Below are 15,640 nucleotides of genomic sequence, written 5' to 3' on the forward strand. Positions count from 1 at the left end.
GAGTCTGCAGATAAAGTGCTGTGACACTGAATAACATGAGTCACTTAGCCTCTCTGAGCTGATTATAATAGACAAAGATCCCCCAGAGTCTTTCTTCAGTGAATATTTACAATGCATGAAACTCTCTCTAGGAAACATGGAGCACATTTGAGGCCCTCAGAACATTTAGTTTTTCCCTACTCCCAAATTCTTTGATACATGGATATACTGAATTATTCTCTCAGACCAAAGAGTGAAAGGATAAAATAGACTTTAGTAAATACAAGTTATGTAGTGAATAGATTTCCGGGGGTTCCTGAATCCGATTTCAACTTGTGTGTTGGGAGGGGAGTGGGTGAGCTTGGCACTTCAGACAGAACACCAAGCAATTCTCAGATACCAGCAGGGAGTCCTAGAATTCAACTCCATTCTAACACTATCTACCTGGAGACAGCTGTCAGATCCCACAAGGTGTGGGCTCAGTCTTACAAGACCAGGTTTCCTTCATACACATTATCAGCCCAAGCTGTTACCTGTGCTTCTGACCCTTCAGTTATAAATTAGAGGTTTCAAAGACTTCTTCCTGAATTGGACTCCAACTCTGGATGTCATTTGCAAGCCCAGTTTGTTCCAGTACTTCTGACTGACATATTATAAATTAGAGGTTCCCACAACTTTCCTCTTGGGTTTAATCAGTTTCCTAGACAAGCTCACAGAAACCAGAGAAACATTTTACTTACTAGACCATGAGTTTACTACAAAAGGATATAAGTCAGGAAGAGCCAGATAGAAAAGATGGATAGGACCCTATATGGGAAAAGGTACTTAGCATCAATGAGTTCTCCAGACACATCACTCTCAAGAGTAATAATACTCCAGCCAGTCTTAAGGGTTAACCTGCTTCAAGTTAAGACACTCTCTTTGCTGACCTGAGGTCCTTGATCTGTAACAGAATTAATTTTACTTCCTTTGAGATTTGCAGACCACTAGACTTGAGGAATGAAGGACCAGAATGTTCCCAGGCTACAGAGGCCAGCAAGGACTGACCAGTTTAACTTCCAATTTCTACCCCTCTTTGGAGGTCAGAGAGTGGGACTGAAAGTTTGAACCCTCTAATCACAGGATTGGTTCCTCCAGTGACAAGTGACCAGTCCTAACCCTCAGGAGATCTAGGGGCATTCAGAAAGTCACATTATCATAACAAAAGACATCACACCTTTAACCTGCCCATTACTTAAGGGTTTTAGGAGCTCTGTTCTGGAAAGGGGACAAAGATCAACTATATATTTCTCATTATAACTGACAATATCGTGATTTTGGAGCATTCAGTATATGTCAACTCCAGCTTTTGATATACGTGAAGTCAAGACTTTATTTTTTATTATTGCCTTCTGCCTGAGTTGATGCCATGAACATTACGGATATCAGTAAATAGTTCTTGAGTGAATGAATAAAAGGTAAAATTGGGAGTGATTTTATTGTTTTTAATAATTACCACTTTGCATCATGTGAGCTATTGGAAAAACATTTTGAATAACAAAGACTTACAAAAAAGAGAAAATATAAGAACAGGAAAAGTAGGGTAGGTCATTAAAGAATACATATCTGACAAATTCCATTCATTCATTCATTCATTTATTTATTTATTTATTTATTTATTTATGCAAGGGAGAGCAGAGGGAGAAGCTGAATCTCAAGCAGGCATCTGCTGAGTGTAAAACCCATGCAGGGCTTGATGCTAGGACCCTGAGATCATGACCTGAGCCAAAATCAAGAATCAGATGCTTAACTGACTAAGCCACTCAGGTGCCTCACTGTTTTTAAATCAGTGTAAAAAGTGAGTTTTTTCTTTATCTTTACCTTATTGAAGACATAGCCAACAGAAGCTGACTTTAAAAGGAAAATTTTGTTCGATTTTTGAAAAGATTTTATTCAGTTATTTGAGAGAGAGAGAAAGAGTGAAAGGGAGAGAGTTAGCCAGAGGGAGTACAAAAGGAATAGAGAGAAGCAAGCTCATTTTCTTTTTCTTTATCTTACTGAAGGGGAGCACAATATGTCACCTCAAAATATGACACTTTGGTATATTGATTACTTTGAATTAAGTTACTTGAGAAGCAGTCAGTGCAAAAAGGTTACTCTAACCCTAGTCCGTCCTCCTGAGAGCACAAAGTAACTCCCACATGCAAGGTAGCCTCTCTGTACTAGGAGGAAGTGGGACGTCCTTACCATAAGCAATTTAAGTACCAGAAGATGACAGAAACAAAATTCGTTACCTCCTCACTAATTTCCTACCTCAAGCTTACAAATCTTTGTCACAATTCTTCACAAATGCGTTGTTTCTTTGTCTAAGTACAAAAAAGCTTAAAACCAACCTGCTCTGTTCACTTTCTTGATTCTCATATTTTTAAGGAGACCCTGTATATACAGAAGTTTTTTTATATAAACAGCTAACAAAGATCCAATAAAATCTTGGGTGCCTGGGTGGCTTAGTTGTCAGTTAACAGTCTGCCTTCAGCTCAGGTCATGATCTTGGGGTCCTGAGATCGAGTCCCATGTCAGGCTTCCTGCTCAGGGAGGAGCCTACTTCTCCTTACCCCCATTTGTGCTCTCTCTTGCTATCTCTCTCTCTCTCAAATAAATGAATAAAAATGAATAAAATCTTTTTTTAAAAATCGAATAAAATTTTCCTTTTAAAGTTAGTTTCTATTCTTTGGATATAAGTACATTCACATGGGATAAAACATGGCCGAAGGATTGGCTATAGGATAAGTTGGTATTTTAGTGGTTAAATTAGAACTTATTTCAAAAGTGGCTGTTGAATCAGAGAAATACAAATCAAAACCATAGTGAGATACAAACTCGCACCAGTCGGAATGGCTAAAATTAACCAGTCAGGAAACGACAGGTGTTGGCGAGGATGCAGAAAGAGGGGAACCCTCCTACACTGTTGGTGGGAATGCAAGCTGGTGCAGCCACTCTGGAAAACAGTGTGGAGGTTCCTCAAAATGTTGAAAATAGAGCTACCCTATGACCCAGCAATCTCACTACTGGGTATTTACCCTAAAGATACAAATGTAGCGATCTGAAGGGGCACATGCACCGAATCTTTATAGCTGCAATGTCCACAATAGCCAAACTATGAAAAGAGCCTAGATGTCCATCAACAGATGAATGGATAAAGAAGAGGTGGTATATAAACACAATAGAATACTATGCAGCCATTAAAAACCCCCAAATCTTGCCATTTGCAACAACATGGATGAAACCAGAAGGTATTATGCTAAGCGAAATAAGTCAATCAGAGAAAGACATTTATCGTATGATCTCACTGATATGAGGAATTTGAGAGGCAGGACAGGGGCTCACAGGAGGAAAGGGAGGGGAAAATGAAACAAGATGAGACCACGGAGGGAGACAAAGTGTAAAAGACTTTTAATCTCAGGAAACAAACTGAGGGTTGCTGGAGGGGATGGGGAGTGGAAGGGTTGGGGGGGTGCTGGGTGATGGATATTGGGGAGGGTATGTTTTATGGTGAGTGCGGCAAATTGTGTAAGACCTATACCCCTGAAACAAATAATACATTGTGTTAATTTTTTAAAAAAGAAAAGAACAATAATAACAAAAAAAGACTGTCTGTTGATAATAGCCATCCCAAGTGAGTTCAGTGATTCAATCAATGATTATGTCAAAAAATACTACATTTAAAAAAAAACTACTACATTTTAAAATGTTGGGTTCTAGTTTATACATAGACTTATGTCATCAAACATGTATTTAGCTCATTATCCAGAATATGTTTCTTGTTATTTTCATATGTAATTCTGTCTAATATAACATGGTGCTGATTATGGATCTCCTCTCTCTGAGGATAGGTCCTTGTCTTATTATTCTTTGTTATCACATCACTGCATTTGAAGCAGCTTACCCAGCACCTAGCAACAGTGTAAGCCTTCAGGAAAAAAAAAAAAATCATGAAATTTTACGAGGATGATCAAATATGATGATATGGATTTTTATCTTCTAAATCTTGACTTCTTAAGAGAATTGCTAAGCTATTCCATGCCTCTAGTAAGAAACACAGTGAAACCATTTCCCAAAGATGCAAAGAGGAAAGCTTTTTTTACTTTTTAAAACCCTTGAGACTGCCTACATATTGCCTAAGAAAACATCTTGCTATGGTGAACTTTCTTGAATTCAACTTTAAAACCAATTATGTATAGGGAAACATCATGTATACATTGACATAAAGCCATGGCATTTTTAAGAGTGTACATAGAGAACCCCTTTTATAGCAATTTTAAGGATCTTCAGGGCTCCTTGTTGGCAGCTGGAGTGCTGTTTTTAGAAGGTGTTGGTGATTCTGACGGTCGTCACTGCTGGCTTTCCATACTGAGGACAAGGTTAAATGAAAGACTGAGGAGAAAAACAAGTCAATCCAAAAATTGAAAAACACAGAAAACTTAAGTACATATCTAGAGAGAATAGTACTTAACAGAGAGTCATCCAAACTAGAGACCAGTCTTGTTATCAGGACCTGATACTAAATCTGTGATGTTAAGGGATTTATTTATAGTTATAAACATTGAGTAAACTTATCAGTAATACAAATTAATATAACCTGCCTCATTGGAATATTGTTAGATGTGACAATATGTATGATAGCTATGATAATATATGTAGATTTTTTACTCTGCTTTTTTTTTTTATAGATAAAGAAAGAAAGGAACACTGATGTTAGTAATTCCAGGGAGAATTTTCTCAAGTGACCATACTTTCATAGGAAGCCTTTCATCATTTGAATTCTCATCTTCACTGTGCATACACCAGGGTATAGAAAGCTGTGAAACCTCACTGCCCTACATTTGTCCCTCTTCAAGATTTACATCAGAGGCTGAATGAAACCCCAGAGTTCTTACTTATTCAAAACTCTGATATAAATAACGAATTCACTGGATGGCAAAATCAACAGTCCAGACAAATGGCACCTAAAAAAGGTTAAAATCTAACAGGAATTGAACCAAATACCCATATTCGGTTCCTATCAAAAAAAAAAAAATAAAAAATAAGAACTACACACATCCAAGAGAGAGGAGATGGGTTCCTATGAAAATCCCAGGGTACATGAATTAACCATAAGTTCTCTCTAGGGAGACGTCATTACCATTACTACATTAGTGGGCCTGAAACTCATAATCTTAGAATTGTTGCTGCTGTTTTCTATGCCATCGAAACTATTTGTCCTGCCCTATCTATCCACTCCTACTTCTATTTTATAAATTAAGATGTGTGTGTGTTTTAATTATACAAGAGACTGCTTTGGATGCTTTTCCTCTTCTAAATGATCACCTAGGCTGGAGGAGCAAGAACTTGAAAAAAGTACCAAAAAGAGTCAAGGAAACCTGTGTTTGAATCCATGTACTTATATAAACATGGAGATTCAGCTTCTGTATTTGACAACTTTGTGCCTTGGCCAAGTTATGGAAATTTTCTGAGCCTTAGGTTTCCCTGTCTGTAAAATGGACGTGATAATACCTAGCCTATAGTATTTTTGTGATGATTTTACTAATGTGTTACAAGTTTTCAGTAGGCACTTTACAACATTTAAGTACCTTCACATGCCTTCACAGAAGGCAGCTACTGAAAATATAAAATGATAGATAAAATGATAGATAAAATATAAAATATAAATGATTGCAATTCCTCTTTATTCAGTGATTTAATAATTTTATTTAAAGTCATTATTTAAAAAAGCAGAGATGTACATTTTCCTTATCACAGGTGGGAACAACTTAAGGTTAACCCACCTTTAAGTCTTGAATCTCACTATGAATGTCATATTGAAATGGCAAATAATCAATGTACAGAGAAGATTGATCATGATAGTGAAAGATATAGACCCTAGATGTAGAATGGTTGAAGAACCAAAAACATAGTCTAATTGGGAAATTAAAATGCAAGATGCAGAGGGACATAAAGGCTGTCTCCAAATACTCTTCGGGATGTCATATAGAAAGGTCAGTCTACCACTGTAAAAGGCAGAAGCAGATACCAAGAGTGAGTGTTACCAAGGCACTGCTTTGGGTTCACCCTAGATAGGAATTAATTACCATAAATAAGAATTTAAGGATGCCTGGGTAGGTCAGGAGTCAAGCATCTGCCTTCAGCTCAGGTCATGACCCCAGGGTCCTGGGATCAAGCTCCATGTCCCCATGTCTGACTACCTGCTCAGCAGGGGAGCCTGCTCTCCCCTATCCCTCTGGCCCTGCTCATGCTCTGTTTCTCAAATAAATAAAGTCTTTAAAAATAAAAAAGAAATTAGAGCTGACAAAGCTGAGGAACTAAATGATGGTTTGTCAGATATGCTGCAGAGATGTCTCTGCATTGTTTTGAAGGTGACAGTATTCATTTCTCATATACCATACGTGAACATATAGATATGAAAAAATCCATTTCCAATTATAAGACTGTGAGACTTTTATTCTATAATGGATGACACGGAGATTCTTGAGACTTGTAAAAAAGTGTAACTGAAGGCAATTACACAATCTCTTTCAATCACTTGAAATATATACTTGTAAGTGATGTGGCTTTGCCTCAAGTATCTCACCTCTGAAACAGCGGGACACCAGCCCTCTCTCAAATCATCTCCAATTGATATCTAAGAATAACCAACAGTGTGCCTCACTTTTATTGAGTCAAACCTATCAGCAGTAGATACCTTCAAGTGTCTGTATACAGATCTGATCTGTATACACATCTACCAAGCAAATCAGAGTAGACTGACAGCACTCCCTGCCAGTCATGGGGATACCATGTCCATGAATACTACATCGGGAGATTTCTGATGTCAGCTTCCATGGCTCATGCAGAAACAAGGCCAGTTTCCACAATTCAAGGCCCTCCTTTGTCTCTTGGGTCCTGTAGCAGCTCTGCCCAGGCCCAGAATCTCTCAAAATCCCAATTTAATAACATCAGCCTCTGTCTCTGTCACTCAGTCTCTATCTTGTCTGTTTAAAGCCAAGCCAAGGGGCCAACTGGGAATAGACTGCACATCCCCTCCATCCTTCTTCTCCATCCCTCTCTCCTTTTTTAATCCCCTGAGTCTCTATAAACCACCTAAGACAAATTCTGTTTCCAGTTTTCAGTCACTGAACCAAAACATCAATGCATACAACCAAATAAATCTGGCCGGTGTACATTTATGTTGGGAATGGGAGTAGGCAGTATGTCATTGGTAATATTTAGAAGGGAAAATTATTGTTTATTTCAGCAGCAACTAGCCCGAATTCCCTGTTCCACATTTTTTTTTAAAAGAAGAAGGCGGATTGTAAACCCTTTTAAGATAACTTCAAATACACTAGCATTATAATTCCACAAAGAATTTTCTTTCATGCACTATAGAAATAGGCCATTAAATTTGCATGTCTAAAGGAACTTTTCAGTAATTGCTTTCCTTAAACACAATTACTATGGTCAGCCCATGTAACTAAGAAAAAGGAGGACACAGGAAATGATCCAACTTTGTCTCATTGTGTGAATTAGGAATAAAGAAGTTTTTTTTAACAGCTGTACTTATATTTTAATCTGGCTTTATAAATGAAACAGCAAAGTGCACTGACCCCTTTTTAAGGCCCTTATCTGCTTCATCTCCAGATGTAGGAGTATTCTGGTCTTAAATAGAAACTGATTTAAGAGTCTCCCTAAAGGGAAAAACTGGAGATAAAATACTTAATATTCTTATAAAAAGGAATAGTATACCCCGGGGTGGGGGGAATACATATATCTTGATGCCAGCCATTTGTCTGATTAGTACCATAATTCTGTAAACTTAGTTTACATTTCTGAGCTTCAATTTCATATTCTATCAAACTAAGGTATTGGATGCCTGACATTCCCTCTAGTTCTAAAAAAGAAAAAAAAAAAGGGAAAAAAGTCTATTATTTTCAGCCACAAAGGGTTTTGGGGGGGGGTTATACAGAAACATTTTGATTTCTATGTTTCTTTTTGTAGAGAAAAAAAGGATACTTTTTTAAATCTCTCATCTTCCTACTCCCACGAAGTTAATTAAACTCAGCAAAACATTTATTCTGTTTAGCCAAATGTTTTCAGTGTCTAGAGTATTGCTTTGACAATTACATGATAAAATATATTGTTGCCATACTTTTTTAATTTATTTTTTTTCATTTATTTATTTTCAGCATAACAGTATCATTATTTTTTCACCACACACAGTGCTCCATGCAATCCATGCCCTCTATAATACCCACCACCTGGTACCCCGATCTCCCACCCCCCCCACCACTTCAAACCCCTCAGATTGTTTTTCAGAGTCCATAGTCTCTCATGATTCACCTCCCCTTCCAATTTACCCCAATCCCCTTCTCTCTAACTCCCCATGTCCTCCATGCTTTTTGTTATGCTCCACAAATAAGTGAAACCATATGATAACTGACTCTCTCTGCTTGACTTATTTCATTCAGCATAATCTCTTCCAGTCCCGTCCATGTTGATACAAAAGTTGGGTATTCGTTCTTTCTGATGGAGGCATAATACTCTATAGTGTATATGGACCACATCTTCCTTATTCATTCATCCGTTGAAGGGCATCTTGGTTCTTTCCACAGTTTGGCGACCGTGGCCATTGCTGCTATAAACATTGGGGTACAGATGGTCCTTCTTTTCACTACATTTGTATCTTTGGGGTAAATACCCAGGAGTGCAATGGCAGGGTCATAGGGAAGTTCTATTTTTAATTTCTTGAGGAATCTCCACACTGTTCTCCAAAGAGGCTGCACCAACTTGCATTCCCACCAACAGTGTAAGAGAGTTCCCCTTTCTCCACATCCTCTCCAACATATGTTGTTTCCTGTCTTGCTAATTTTGGCCATTCTAACTGGTGTAAGGTGATATCTCAATGTAGTTTTAATTTGAATCTCCCTCATGGCTAGTGATGATGAACATTTTTTCATGTGTTTAATAGTCATTTGTATATCTTTATTGGAGAAGTGTCTGTCCATATCTTCTGCCCATTTTTTGATATGATTGTTTTTTTTTTTAAGATTTTATTTATTTAATTTGACAGACAGAAATCACAAGTAGGCAGACAGGCAGGCAGAGAGAGAGAGGAGGAAGCAGGCTCCCTGCTGAGCAGAGAGCCCGATGCGGGACTCGATCCCAGGACCCTGAGATCATGACCCGAGCCGAAGGCAGTGGCCTAACCCACTGAGCCACCCAGGCGCCTGATATGATTGTCTGTTTTGTGTGTGTTGAGTTTGAGGAGTTCATTATAGATCCTGGATATCAACCTTTTGTCTGACTGTCATTTGCAAATATCTTCTCCCATTCCGTGGGTTGCCTCTTTGTTTTCTTGACTGTTTCCTTTGCTGTGCAGAAGCTTTTGATTTTGATGAAGTCCCAAAAGTTCATCTTTGCTTTTGTTTCCTTTGCCTTTGGAGACGGATCTTGAAAGAAGTTGCTGTGGCTGATATCGAAGAGATTACTGCCTATGTTCTCCTCTAGGATTCTGATGGATTCCTATCTCACATTGAAGTCTTTTATCCATTTTGAGTTTATCGTTGTGTACGGTGTAAGAGAATGGTCGAATTTCATTCTTCTACATATAGCTGCCCAGTTTTCCCAGCACCATTTATTGAAGAGACTGTCTTTTTTCCACTGTATATTTTTTCCTGTTTTGTTGAAGATTATTTGACCATAGAGTTGAGGGTCCATATCTGGGCTCTCTACTCTTGAGAGCTCAGATTTTATAAAATAAAATATTATTTTATAAAATATTATTTTATAAAATTTTATAAAATATTATTTTGTATTATATATTATATATCCACTGGTCTATGTGTCTGTTTTTATGCCAGTACCATGCTGTCTTGGTGATCACAGCTTTGTAGTAAAGCTTGAAATCAGGTAACGTGATGCCCCCAGTTTTATTTTTGTTTTTCAACATTTCCTTAGCGATTTGGGGTCTCTTCTGATTCCATGCAAATTTTAGGATAATTTTTTAAAAGTAGAGCCCCTTCTTTCCGTGAGGTGTATCAGAGTAGGTATGCAGTGGCTATTCCAAGGACAAGATTTCCAAGAACTGAGAGGAATTCAGATTTAAGAAACAGAGTTTCTACTTAAATATTCCACTGACTAGCTGTATGAGTGGGGGCAATGACCTTAATTACTATCCCCCAAATCTCCATCCATGATTATGACTAAGTTTTTCTATTTTACTAGCAGCCTTGCTTTAAAGATCAAATGAAAAATTTATTTAGCTAACTTTAAATAATGTTTACTTTTAAACAGTATGGAATCATGTTTAAAATGATGTTATTTATAAAGCAAATAGTGTCCTACCCAAGCCTTTAAATGATGTTCACATTATGAGAACATAATTTGAACTGTTCTATAAACATCAACTCCTTTAGTTTTCAAAACAGCTGGTGAGTTGGCCTATTATTATCCACAATCTATCAATGAGAAAACTGAAACTCAGAAAGGTTAAGCAACTTACCCAACCTTTAACAGCTTATCAGTGGCTAAACTAAGATTTTAACACAATCAGTGTGGATTCTGGATTCCATTCCTGTTTTGCCTGTCTTATGCCGTTCTCACTTTGAAAACTCAGACATATTGTATGAATGTTGGTTACTATTATTATTATTGTTACTACTTCTACTATTATTATCATTATCAATATTATTATTACTTCTTGTTTCATTTTTTCTTCTGGAACTGAGAAAGTAACAGATTGAAGATCTACAATGGTGTGTCAGGCGTGTACTTTAAGACTTAGCATAAGCCAGAAGCAATATTTTAGGATATTTGAGGAACAAAAATCAAGTAATTAAACTGATAATTTTTATAAAATATTATTTAATATTAAAATAATCACAAATGTTTTTAGAGAATAAAACAAAATTCACAACGTTTTTATAACAAATCATGAAATTTCAAATAATTCTCAAGTATAAAGCAACAGCTATCTCCCCATTAAGGGCATATATTGATGGGGAAGGACAACAACTTCATGGATTATACAAGCTCATTAAGGAGTTAAACAATACCAGTTGATAATAATAATGCATTCCTGGGTTATATCTGGGACTTCTTAATGTTAACTGCAAAACAGTGTCATGATTCTAAGGTATTTTTCCATGTCCTATTATCTTATTTCCTCTTAGACCTTGAATTGCTATAGGGGATGCCTGGAAATTGTATCAAGGTCACCAGGACCAAAATACCCATGTCAGAGCCTGATGGGTCAAGTTGTGTCCTCACTAGGAACTGCCCTCCACTGGCTGCAGGAAATAGGGCATATGACTGGCTGATGGGGGAATACAAGAGCTAAGCCTTTGTGCCTGGGTTTGGGAAACTGCTGAAAGGCATCCCAGTTGGAGAGCTGATAGGTTTGAAGGCTTCAGTTATATCCCCATACAAGACCAGCTTCTGTCTTTGCTCTGTTCTGTCTTCCTCACTTCCTTAAAAACATGTCCAGAGCATATTCGCCAAAGAGCTTCTGCATGCAACTTCACGTCTCAGAGACTCCTTCCAGGGAACTCAGTCTGAGGATTGGATTATTCAGCTCCTGTGGTTTGGACTTAAATGATTAATTAACCAAGGTTTAAAAAAAAAAAAAAAAAAAAAAAAGCCCAGAGTGTTGAAGGCAGAGTTAAATGATAATGAAATCATCAAGCTTTCAGGTATCAAGGCAGGTGGGGAAACAAATATCAAAGTCAAAGTTACCATCAAACATCAAGATTAGGAACTAAAAACATGGGCAAGGCTGGTGCAACTTAATTCATGAGGACAATCTCCCTGGTCCAGGGTTTTCAAAGAATAGAGACAGTCATGATAAAAGTGTGACTCAGAGACTAACAGTTCTGAAGCACGTAATCAATAATTAATACATACACAAGGACTCAATAAAATAACAACAGTTCAAGGAAGCAAAGAAAAAATTCCCCAAACATTGTCTTTATTTCTGTCTTGTTACTAAACATTTGTTGTCCAAATAAGCTCCATTCTCACTCTTTGCTTTTATGGATTTCTTCATCTTTATCCAATTAAAAAAAAAAAAAGTTTTCTGAAAATTCTTATGTAAGAGTAAAACATAAAATTATCTTCATGAAAGGTATACAGTAATAAGGAATTACCAGTCCACAGTGTAAGTGAAGTAAAATCATACAGAAAGGTCCCCGAGTAAGGAAGTTGCTTTTGCCCTGAGGTTATTTGCAAGTATTGTCACATTTGAATTTTGATGTTGATGGCCAACCAGAGCAAAGGGGACAAAAATCAAAACTGAGGATCCACAGTGACAGGGATTCAAGCAGAGCTACTTTTCAAAATAATCTGAAGCATAAAAGGACTACATCCTCAACGTAAATGTGGATCTGATATGAATCAGCCTTCAGACCGCTGTGTAGGTTCTAGCTCCTGCTGCAGGAGTCGCTCAACCCACTTTGGTAGCTTCAGACAGGCAAAACCCCTGGGCATTTGGGGGATGTTAACACACATCTCTGGGGGAAGGTACATTCATGCCGGGCCTCAGGTCCTATGGACAGCGCCCATTCCAAGACAATCATAGGAAGAGATGCGAGAACCAGAGGAAGCAATGGTCCACAGAACAGAACTGCAGTCTTCAGGTGTTACTGACAAAGACAGTCTTATTGACCACAATTCTCCTTGACCAAACCACAGTCAGGTTTTGCCGAACCTTGTTTCTGACTAGGCTTCAGCCTTATCCCTCACCTTGTCTTTGGCCTGATGAGCGTTAGCAAGAATCCTGCTGATTCAGACAGTCCCACACTCTTTGTGTGTGTGTGTGTGTGTGTGTGTGTGTGTGTGTGTATGATTATTTTTTCCATTTTTAAAATTTATTTCAATTAATTAACATTTACCATATTATTGGTTTCAAAGTTAGAGGTCAGTGATTCATCAGTCTTCCATAACACCCAGTGCTCATCACATCGTGTGCTCTCCTTAATGCCCATTACCCAGTTGCCCCATCCCCCCACCTCCTTCCCTTCCTCGGTTTTTTTCCTAGAGTTAAGAGTCTCTAGGAGACTTCCACACTCTTATTATCTGATCCAGCTCCTCATCTCCTGTTTTTAATGGATAAGGTCTTAAACTGCTGATAGCAGGAATCATGTTAGGTCAGTTTAGCAAGAAAGCCCCTACCCTTGAGGACTCCTTTAAGTACTTTTCCATCCATGGACCCCCTTCACTCTGTTTGTTGGCTAAAAATCCCCCGCTGTTTTTTGCTACATTCAGAGTTAAGACTGCTGTCCCTCGCCTATTGTAATACCCCTATTGCACTATTCTTGAATGAAGTCTTCCTTACACTACTATACTTAATGAACTAACATAAAAAGGTTAAAATATCTGCAAGAAATAGGAAAGTATAAGAACTGTCACCATGACTTTGAAAAGATGCTAAGGAAATCCTTGAGGATGACAAATACAAAAGCAATAACTAAAATCATACTCACCATAGTCTTTTGATTTACATTCTGTTTACCAGAAGACGTCTATAAGGATCAGCAAAGCAAATAAAAAATGAATATAGAAGAGACTCTTAACTCGAGGAAACAAACTGAGGGCTTCGGAGGGGAGAGAGTTGGGGGATGGGGTGACTGGGTGATGGGCATTAAGGAGGGCATGCGATGGAATGAGCACTGGGTGTTGTATGCAACTGATGAGCCACTAAACTCAACCTCTGAAACTAATAATACATTATATGTTAATTGACTGAGTTTAAATAAAATTTTTTTAAAAGAAATGAATTTCTATAGAATGTATAGAAATGATTACATTACAAACTCCAAGAGCTGTCATGGCTCCTTTTCAAATCCTTTTTAACAGCAGTAATCAGAGAGAAGGAGAGAGAGACAGCTACAGAATATGTCATTTTTCCACTCAGAAGCGGCTTGCTTCAAGGGTCTTCAACCAAAAAGGATTTCTCAAAGTATATTCTCAAAGTATATTTTTATTTACAATGTATGTAAAATTTCTCATTGTGGTTGTTTTATTTTATTTTGATTAAGTAAAGAGTACTTTACTAAAGAAAGCCCTTGGTCATCCATACACTTGAAGGAAAAGCAGAGGACACAGGAAGTCAGTGTAAGGAAAGTGATGTCTATTGAGAAGACATTATGAGTCAGAAAAATGTACTATAGGCACTGCAATTATTTGTCTTTTTATGCTGGTAATTATACAGTACTCATACTTCCTGTCTCTTCAGTATCCATTTAGTATTTACAGAAGTTTAGTTAAGGCTGCACAATACTAATAATAAGTACCATTGATAAGGCTCTTCTAAGTAACCAGCTCTATATTGGACTTTCTGAAGTACATGAGTCCATTTCATCCCAATAGGATAGATCTCACTAACACCTCAAGAAGATAAAGAAACTTAGGCCCAAGCTCGCACTTCTAGTCAGTAGAGGAGCTAAGATTAAAATTCTGGTTTATGTGACTTCAAAGTACATCCTCATAATCACTATGCTCTGTTTCCTTTCATGTTTGAAGAAACCGTGGGTGCTCCACCAGAAAGGGATTTTAAAAACATGCTTCAATAAGAGTTGCCAGACATACTTACGAAGCAGTGCACTATTTATGTACATTACCTTAATTAAAAAAGATAAGTTTATAATTAACAGTTGACCAACTGATTTCATTTTGTCCGTCTAATTGCATTCATCAGTTTAGATAAGTTTATGGATGCACTGATTCTTTAATAGACATTACTGTTTCACAATCATTTCATATTAGAAAGATCATAAATACTGCCAACATCGATCTATTGGTACTTATTTTTAAAAATTTTAAAAGTTAAGCTTGTACTTCTGAATTTGGAAATCTAGAAAGAGCCTGTGGTTGCTGTTCTTGCTTTTGCATTTCATCAACTACCATTATCCCATTTCAAACTGAGGCCCAGAACGGAATATATTTCTGTGGTAAATTTGTTATGACAGCCCAGCAAACTAAGCGTCTCTGCACAGGTAAGATACTGATAGAATTAAAGAAGAGAAAAAGATCACTTCACACACACACACCACACACACCACTCACACCCACCCCACACAGGAATTGAGTTTGAGTGAGTCTTCAGAATTTTGAAACATTGGAACATTGGTTCACCTCCTTAAACCCTTCCTATTCAGAATGTTCTGGAACACATTTGTTAATTCTTTTATTACACTAGAATATAATCTTTTTGTGTCTGAAAACTCAATACCATTTAAGGGTCTAAGCGTTTACTTTCTATCTTCTCTCCTGTACTGAGTTTCAATCCCCCCTGACACCCTTTCTTTACATCTTTTTGTTAAAGAAAACAAAAGAAAGGAATAGTTGAGTGTGTGTGGTGTTTCTGTCAGGTTAATAAAACTGTGCATCTTCCCTAAACAGTTCCTTCCCTTGTTCAGCTTGTTCTTGTCTATTCTTAGCAAAAACAGATATATTTTTTATTGTCTTAAGTCTGTTTTATTGTTTTGTTCGTTTTTTTTTCCCCTCATAGATCTCAGGACAATCTGGGCTTGGACTATCCTGACCATATTGCTACAGACCTGTCTACTGTTTCAGGACTTCCATTCCAGCTTTGGTGACCTCTCTGTGTCAATTCCTCCTGTTTTATTTGTTCTTTTCAATGCTGATACCAGAG

This window comes from Mustela nigripes, chromosome 5, assembly GCF_022355385.1.
Source record: "Mustela nigripes isolate SB6536 chromosome 5, MUSNIG.SB6536, whole genome shotgun sequence".
NCBI lineage: Eukaryota > Metazoa > Chordata > Mammalia > Carnivora > Mustelidae > Mustela > Mustela nigripes.